The following is a 9,608-nucleotide window of genomic DNA, read 5'->3' as shown; positions in this document are numbered from 1 at the left end:
ACTTTTTTTCAAATAAAGTGCTCATTGTTCTTCTGGCTACTGCTTGTCGGTTCTGATCTGACACCAGACACAGCTACGCATGTGTGTAAATGTACGATTTCACACAACGTGTCTCAATAAAAGTTTTAAAGGAAGTAGTGCTTTGATAATTCATTCTTTTCAAATAAATTTCACATTATTACAGTAGTTACATGTTGTGTATTCTAATCCCATGACAGCCACTTGAGAAATGACCAGCTGTCTAGAGTAATTAATGTACACAAACATACCTCTCAACTGTCACAATTTTTCCAGAATATAATGACTACTGTCCCATATGTCTGGTCCTTTGATTTGCAGATATATGACATTACTTGGAATGCGATTTAAAGGCAAATCTGTTATCAGAGCACCCTGCTACTAATGTAGGAGCACACTATGTAAAAATGTTCCCTGCAGTTGTGCCTTTGTTCCAACATTTGCTACGGCTTGGCCTATAATGTCCTATGCTAACAGGTTGAGAGCTATGTATGTGCAACATCATCTATACAATATAAGCAGTATCTGTTCTCACAACTGAAATCAAATATATATAGAAATATTTAGTAGTAGTCAGTGTAGTTGTATTATCTGTGAAATTACTAATGTTCTTTTTTTTTCTTCTTTCACCCCTCCCCTTTTCTTCTTTTATTTAATTATATTTATTGTTATAATTTGATATTAATATATTATTTGTAATACTCTCTTATGTTGGCCTTATGTATAATTTAATATTGCTTTGTTGTTCAAAAAAGTTAATTTACGTTATTTATTGTTGTGTTCCTCATTGTATTATTTTGTATTTCTTTCCATTACACTTTATTTTTTTCTGTTATGTTATTAATTACATTTACTTGGTTATGCTTATTTTTTCTTTATGTTTATATTTAATTTACCACAGCACGACAAGGTAGGCCGGTTCCAGGTGATCCACCTATCTTGGCTCCCCCGGCCGCAGCACTGGGGCCTAGCACATCTGAACCACAGCCTGGTGGTGCCCCTTCTGCTGCTCCTGTACTACTTGCTCCATCAGGTAGTTTCACACCACACATGGGGCTGGTCTCCCCTCTGGGAGTGGAAGTAGAGAGGGTGCTTATGTCATGCTCGATGAACTGCCAGGCATAGTGTGTGGGCTGCTCACCAAACTGTTGGTGCATGCCTACACCAGATTTAGAGCATGCTGTCCATTCTGGTGGGGCAACCTCACCCCAGATACCGGTGTCAACCACTGCCTCCACAGGAACAGTGAAGGCTCAGTGTTGACAGTCCCATGAGTGAGGACTTGAGTCACACTGCTACCATGTCTGACGTCCATGGAACTGGGATTCCACAACACCCTCCCCAGACAAGATGTTCACCCCCCTCTTCTGTCACACACCAACCCTGTCTGCTGTCTTGTCTGTCTGCAAAAGTTTCTTCACCTTCCTAACTTACTTTCCCCAGACATACTTATGTCCCTTCACCAACATTCCATTCTCACCTTAAAAAAATGAGCACCTGTCCCAAAAAAAAAAAATATATTGTTCCATACATAGCTTTTCATTTTGTACATGTATCCACTGGACACACTTAATTTGGCCCAGTTGACTTGTTAATGCACTTATGATGTCCTCACCCCTCTCTCTGGGGGTAACAGTCTAAATTCAGCTAAAATATCTGTTAAAGTGCACAGTTTTTGCTGTACAAGAAATGTATAGCTATGGTTCTTTCCTACATCCATCCTGCATATATACCTACTTGCCTTTCACTATGTTTTTCCTCCTGTTGTACCCCATTTCACCACTGTCCTATCTCCCCATTTTTTTTTCTTTAAAGAATCTTTGCTCAATGCTGCATGGCGAGATGCATTGTTAAGCTAAGCTAAATGGCTTTATATTGATATATGTGTTTGAAAAAATATTAATCACATTCAAAAAGTACACTTGTGCCCTAATTCGAACCCAAGACCATCACCCCTGCAGAACAGTGCATCCACCCGCCAAGCCACACAGTTATTAATTAACACAGGTGTTTTAAGCAAAACATAAACAGTCTCAAGTTCCTGTCATTAAGCGTGTTTAAGCCATGCTGTGCATCGCACCGCATCATGCAAATCAGCTATGAGAATAATACAAAAGTAGTGGTGTTACTGGGACTCTGGTAGAGAAAAATATCACTACAAAGCCATACACGCAGGACTAGATGGAAGTGAGGTATCTAACTGCAGGTAACTGTGCAATTATATCTACAACATGTAAAAATACACCTGCTGCATGATTAATGGAAAAACAAGAGTGTATCTGTATGTCTGATAGAGAAATACATCACAATAAAGCCATGCACATAATAGTAGATGCTAGTGAGGTATGTAACTCCAGGAAAGTGTGCAATAATATGCACACCATGAACAAATACACCTGCTGTAACAGTGACTCAGTAGTGCAATCTGTTAAATGCTGTGAAAACATTAATTTTTGGTCCATGTGGTCCTGCGTTCAAATGCAGCTGTGTCTAGCATTTAAAATACATGTATATGTACATTACCAATATAAATTCTGATATGTATGACTGTCTCCTCACCTATTTATCCACCCAAAGCAGCAAAGTGTGAATACCTGCTTCTAAATAATGGCAGTCAAAGGCCTACAGATAAGGCCACATTTAAACTATGCCTTTTACAACACTAGAATATCATGCATCAGTATGAATTCCCAGAGGATTTTGAAGTATATAATTCAAATGAGGCCCAGTCATAGCAGAGAGCAGTGCACAATGATTTGCTAGTGATATTACAGACATCCACAGCAGCACAAGTTACACACATATATGGAGCTTGTGCTACAAGCAATGGTTGCCAGCACACACATTCCAGATGACTACCATGACATTACACACAACTTGGCAGTTTTACAACTGTTTGACATAATGGTTAATGTACCCCCTACATTGTTCTGGGATACAACAAGCATGTTTATCTTCATTCTGTCAATAATACCTTTGGCTAATGTACTTACCTTAAAGACATACCTTACCTTCCAGTAGGATGGGTTTCCTCAATCAAGCTTTGGTTGTACACCAAGGCTGCCACAGGTCACACAGTTAGTGTTGTTGCCTTGCACATTCTGCAGCCTGTCTAACTATGCCTATTGCCCACAGCAGCAGCTTCAGCCTGTATGGCACACATCTGTATGTAATAAGTAACTGCTACAAACATTCTCTCTGTGCTGACATAATCCCTAGCCAAGTAATTTCCAATCCAAATGTGAGAAAGGGAATGGAATCTACATTAAGGCCTTATATATTGTTGAGTAGTTGCATGGGATTTGTTGATTATACTGCAAATCAGCTGTGTATGCTGCATATAGCATTCCCGAACCACAGATTGATTCAGAGGAAATCACCTGCTAATGAGACCCATCGTAAAAAAGCGAACACCTAGCTAGAGGAACCATTGTGTATAAGAGTTACTTTGTATGCTTAACTCATTCACACAGTACTTATATTGCTGAATCTTTCAACAGAGGAGTTTTGTACTCCATCAGGTTTGCAACCATTTTGTTTTCAACATGATGCCTATGGTTGAATATACTTAGGGTAATGGAGATTACATCAGTAAGTCTTTCTTAGAAATGTAATGATGACATGCCAGTAATCTCCAGCTGTTACACCAACAGAAGATATAGAGTACAACAAGGGTTTAATGCTCTGTATTAGCTAGGTACACAGGTCTCCTGGATACTTCCTTTGTTAGCAGTTGTAGTAGTACCCTGCTATTTGGTTGGCACTGTTGTTTATACATATGTTATGGGTGGGGGTTTCCCTGCTATGGGGCACACTACAATGGACTCCTGTGTTTGTTTTGTGATCATACGTGAGTATCTGTCATGTCACAAACAGCAGTGGGCCACTATTGCTACTAACCTACTTGTTTCCACAACCTTTGTATGTTTGTCACACTGTTGATTAAGAGATGTGTAATCGAGTGGGGTATACCAATAGGCTTCCTTTCTTGCTGTATCTCTACATACTGTACTCCAACGTATGTGATCCTGACATGTGTTCTCATTTATTTGTATTTCAGGAGATATCATGCATGCCAGGCACCATCCACCTTTCACTGTGGCAGAAAACAACCTCATTATTGAGGCTTTGTGGCAACACCACCAAGTCCTGCTGTCCAGAAGGAGGCCAAATAGGCAACAGCATACAGCCTTGTGGAATGAACTGATGCACAACATTAATGCTGTGGGTCATCAGAATTATACATATGAGCAGGTGTGACACCATGCAACTGACATGATCAACTTGGCATGTGCAGTGGACATGGCCAGGGATCGTCAGGTTACTGGTGGTGGGCCTGCAGCAGAACAACCTCTGTCAGCCACTGAGGAATTCCTGGTGAACCTTGCAACAAAGGAGAGCACCCAGGCATCCATTACCCCATATGACATGGATGTAGGTGCAACCATTTCCACTAAATAGGAGCATCCAAGTATGCTTAGTTGGATCATCATTGGAATATTGTAGCAGTCAGCGTGTCATGGTGCACATAGTTTTACTTGGATGTCAGCTGTTATGGGGGGGAGATTACCTAAGCTCATGCACAGTTTGTGACCCACATACCTGTTAACATAGTAGCTAATGTAAATCAGAGACATTTTGAAGTATTAGCCCTGTTATACTGTCACATGTGCTGCTGGGTACATTATCTCTCCTTCAAATTTTTCCAGGACCATCAGGAATAGGAAGAGGCTGTTCTCTTGCTGCTGGTAAGTACAAAACTGTTTGGTTAGAGATATAGATTTAGTTCACCGTATTTGCTCAAGTGTCCTCACAGGCCTGCTGGCTGAATTGATATATTGTCTGCATGATTACCAACCATAAAGATATTTTTTGACTGTACAAAGTTTAGGCTCATACATATGCTTTGTAGGTGTGACCACAGTGATTGATTTGACAGTATTGTCAGGACATTACAGAGTGCCACAACTGTTAACTGTGCAGAGTTTTGCAAAATGTCAACAGTGTACATCATTTATGTTTTGTTCATAAGATTCCTGTTTAAAGAACATTTATTTCCAAATTATTACAGATGTGGGTTAGAAAATAATGTCCTCATGTCCTACTGTGTGAGCTTGTGTATTATACAAGTGTTTAATAGTGGCAGCAGTGTATACAGCTTTACACATATTGCAGCGTAGTACTGCAGAGTATAGGTATTAATGTAGTGCTTTTCCCTTTTTATCACAGGTGACCAGGGAGGTTGGTCTTTGTCCGATTCACAACCTGCTGTCAGTTTTTTTCAGACTCTGATGATGATAGTGGGCAAAGTGAGGCACGGCTGGGGGTTGCAGGGCCTGAATTTGACACAGAGGTTGGCATGCTTTGTCCACCCTCATTATCACCGTACACAGCCAGTATACCCAGTTCCCTGTGACCACAGATAATGGATAGTCAGAGAGTGTGGATATTGAACAGGTAAGTGTGGCTACTGTGGCTTCAGTGACTGTCGACACTGGCCATAGCCAAATGGTTGGTGAGGTTCCACACAGGTGGATTGATAGGGGTGCTCGTAAGTGGCCTACTATCCCTCCACCACCAGTTGCAGGTGTCTCATCTCGTGTCACTTGACATATGTTTAGGGCCTTCATGGAGGCACAGACACTTTCAGAATGGAACTACAGATGAATGCTCAGGGTTATGGATTCAGCACAGTCTGACATCTGTGGCATCAAGGCTTCTCCACCGGATTGCTGATACCCTGGATTAGTTCACTGATGCAGTGGAAAGACATTGGACTGAGAGAGATCACACACTATCTGTTTTGGAATGCACGTTGTCTGTGATTGAACATCTGGTTGGAGTTGAGGGTTTGCCTCATGGATGTAGGTCAGCAACTACATCTGCTGAAAGTCAACATGGCTGTGCACAATTATGATCCTATAGTGGCAGTTCATCCAGTGCTCCAGAGGGGAGTATGCTGTCCACACCAAGACATGGCAGGCCATGTGCTCATGGTCCTGGGTGGTTCCATGGGGACACATTCCTAGCAGACAGCAGTCCCCTTCAGGTAGTAGCACAGTATCTGACCTTGGAAGTGGAGGCACAAGTGCAGTTCTTGGCAGAGCCAGTTCACATGTTTGGGGGCAGAGACAATGAACTGTCAGCTCTACCATGCATGGATCACAGCTGTCAACCATTCAGACATGTAGGGCTAGCACTGAACTTGGTTGTGTACATTCAGAAACTCACACACCAATGTCACATTCAGGTCACCTACAGACACATACACCACATTTCCATGGTCCATTCTTCCTGCATTCCTTCCCGATTCACACACAAGCTTTCCAGCCTATTGGGTCATCCTAGGCCTCCTGCACCCCCACACAACATCCCGTGCAAGTGATGATACATGTGTCACATCCCTCTCATCTCTGCTATGGATGAAGGGAAATAAAGCTATGTGTCTGATGCACAGGGTGACTATCTACATTAATATGAATTTGTTTCATCTGATGTTGCTTTTGACATGCTACTTGTACTGTTCATTTACAGAATTTGTACGTTGCCATTTATAATGACTATACCATAATAGTGTGTGTACATTATGAAGGATACTGTTGTAATGGCTGTGTGGTCCCACAATGACAGATGTCACATGGAAATGTTTATGTCTCACTTTCAGGATTGTGTAGGATACACCTATGTGTACACATCTGCAATCAACCTATCAACTTCAGAGCACAGAATTGAATGTCAGCACACAAGACAAATGTAGTCAGAAAGGTAACACATTATATGTTTTGGAGATCATAGATTCATATGTGTTTAATATGCAAATGAACACAAGGGCTCCTTTAAGCCTAGCCATGTATCCCTAAACACTGTCAAGGTATGATACCATTAATAAGTGTAAATCCAAGCAGGGGTTTGGGAGCTAAAACATCTACAAGCTGGGGTGTGGGGGTGAACCAACCACAATTTCTCAGTGTCCATTGTAGACATTGGGCCGTATGTAGGTATGATTGCCGTGTTCCCCATCCAATTGTGTAACTTGCATTTTATTTGCATTAGAGCAGAAATGTGCCTCGCATGGATGTGGATCATATTCTATATAGGGTGTAGTCTCTGGTTTACATACCTGTCTCTCCAGCATGTCATATATATACCATTGCCAAGGTGTAGGTCTGTAGAGCAGGTAGTTCTGGTTCTATCTGTTTCATGGATATGCAAGAGGTCCACAATGTGGTCTGACACTGCCCTGTATGGCAGACACATATCACCCTCCAAAGCATGTAGGAGACAGACTACATGGATAGGGCCTTTACGTGGTCTACATAGGACATGTTATGTACACCATGTAGTGCTTTACTGAGAAACCTCTGTGGATGTTACACTTTACAGATATGCCTGGCTAGTTACATACCAAAGGTGGCATTACACCAATGATAGGTCGGTTGAATGCCGATTACAGTGGAACAATGGCTTCCATGGATTTACATGCCATACTTTTGTTTATAGGTTGTACAACATAGAATGATGTCCACAATAGTATACAAAGTTCTGACAGGCAAAGGGTAGATCACTATCTCTGCCCATAAGTCACTGGCTACTCGATAACTGTTTGAGGTGTGCTGGCAATATGACAGTTACTAGGAGTAGATGACTACTCAAAGGATAGTATTGTGCCCATGGCTTTGAAGACAACTGTATGCATGTGTCATCCCCTCCTGGAGTACATTTGTGTCAGTGTGGGATTCAGTGACAGCTTCTCATTTGCATGAAGTCAGAGATGATGAAAATGTTGGATTGTGTGTCGGCTTGACTTATGGGCTTATTGGTTGTTCCTCCATGACATATTGATATGTGTTGCTTTCACAGAGTGCATATGGGGCTGCTTAGGATATTTGTTATCTGGACTTTCTCTACGAGGATTTTGTGATTTACGTCAGTGGATCAGCTCTTGCCTGCTTTGGATTTTTTGTGATGGCTGAGGCATGTGTACCACTGACTACCATAATGACATTAGGAGTATTTTTATGTGAGAGCTTTGCCTCCAGTGACATAGCAAATATATATTTCTCACATATCATATCATTTTGTTTGATAATGAAGTGGTTGCTAATAAACATGTTGTGATTTCTGCATTGTCTCAGGATGGCCACACCCAACAGGGTGATAAAGGTCACAGTGAGAATCCTCATATCCATGGCAACAAATCCTTTATTATTGATTACGCAGTTGTATTAAGTATATCTCTCAAGGTCACAAGTACATTTTCTGCAACTATGATGACAATGCTTGACAGTTCATGCTGGTTGTCAAGTGTGCAAGTCAGTATTGGAGTTAATGCCATCATGGTTTCCATAAAAAAATGTCACCCAAGGTGTCTGTTCCTTCAACAAACACTACCAAACACTGGAGTAGAAAGTAATACGTACACCCTGTAAAGTTAAGGATGGCATATTTAACCATTTATCCTGAAGTTACGCACTAATCAAGCAGTGCATACTGGGAAAGAACATTTACCTTATGAAGAATGCAGAAAAGATGGGAGTTGCCTGAATTGTTGCTGTCTGACTACTACTACTGCTGGTCTCAACACAGCCCCTCTGTGGTGGGATACAAAGCTCCTTTTCTTTGTCTCTTAACAGAAGCAAAACATTTGAACCAAGCTCAATATATGAAGTGGGCCACAGCCTGTTTGTTGACCCACATACTTGTCCCACATGATGCAAGGCTCTGTAGGCTTGTTGTAGCCTTTTCCAGGTAGATGCCTTAATTAGCAACCAGACCAATCATTTGATGTTTTCATGTAGTATGCTTTGGGTTCTGAGGCATGTAGCATTTGACTAGGGTACCAACCTGATGGTGATTATGAGCAGAGCTGCTGCATCACAATATAAGGTTAAGTCTCAGATGTCCAAAGTTGCTCCATCAAGCTCCACAGCAGCAGTGGTCCATGTTAGATGACAGTTTCACAGCAATTCATGTAGACTGACCTTCAACAGCATAATGGTGATGATTCATGACATGGATGTGAGGCCTACTGCAGATGGGTGGGTACCTTTGGGCAATGTCTCTGTCCCCCTCACATGTCCTAGGTATGTCATACTGTACATTTATTTTCTGGGAGCACTAAACTGTGTTTCCACATCATTTCATACAAGATGCATTTGCTGTCTGGTAGTTTGACAGACATTGTAGACTTGGAAGGCTAAAGTAATGACAGCAAAGTTGGACAAGTGTTCTGTGCATGCACAGACATGCACATCTGCACTGCAAAGAGTGCCTACAGAGAGAGTATGTGTGAGGCTGGGAACCCCAAGGGTGTAGCAGCATGACCCTTACTTTGCTGGAGATGTACATTGTTACATTTGTAAGTATGCTTTTCTGACCATGCCTAATAACAGGATTATGTTTCTCCGACCATGCCTAATAACAGGATTATGGTTCATTCAAGTGCCACAAGCCTGACAAAACATTGTGCTCAATCTACAATGCCAACCCACACTGTCAGGTATTGTTTTCCTTTAGGGTGACACCATAAATGTAATAACATGTTGCAAGTAAGCATCTGTCAGGCCACTACCTAACCATGGCCTGTTGTG

This window comes from Protopterus annectens, chromosome 3.part1, assembly GCF_019279795.1.
Source record: "Protopterus annectens isolate FY-2018-M chromosome 3.part1, PAN1.0, whole genome shotgun sequence".
NCBI classification, from domain to species: Eukaryota; Metazoa; Chordata; order Ceratodontiformes; family Protopteridae; genus Protopterus; species Protopterus annectens.
The sequence above is the reverse complement of the archived record's forward strand: the minus strand, read 5'-3'. Positions refer to the sequence as shown.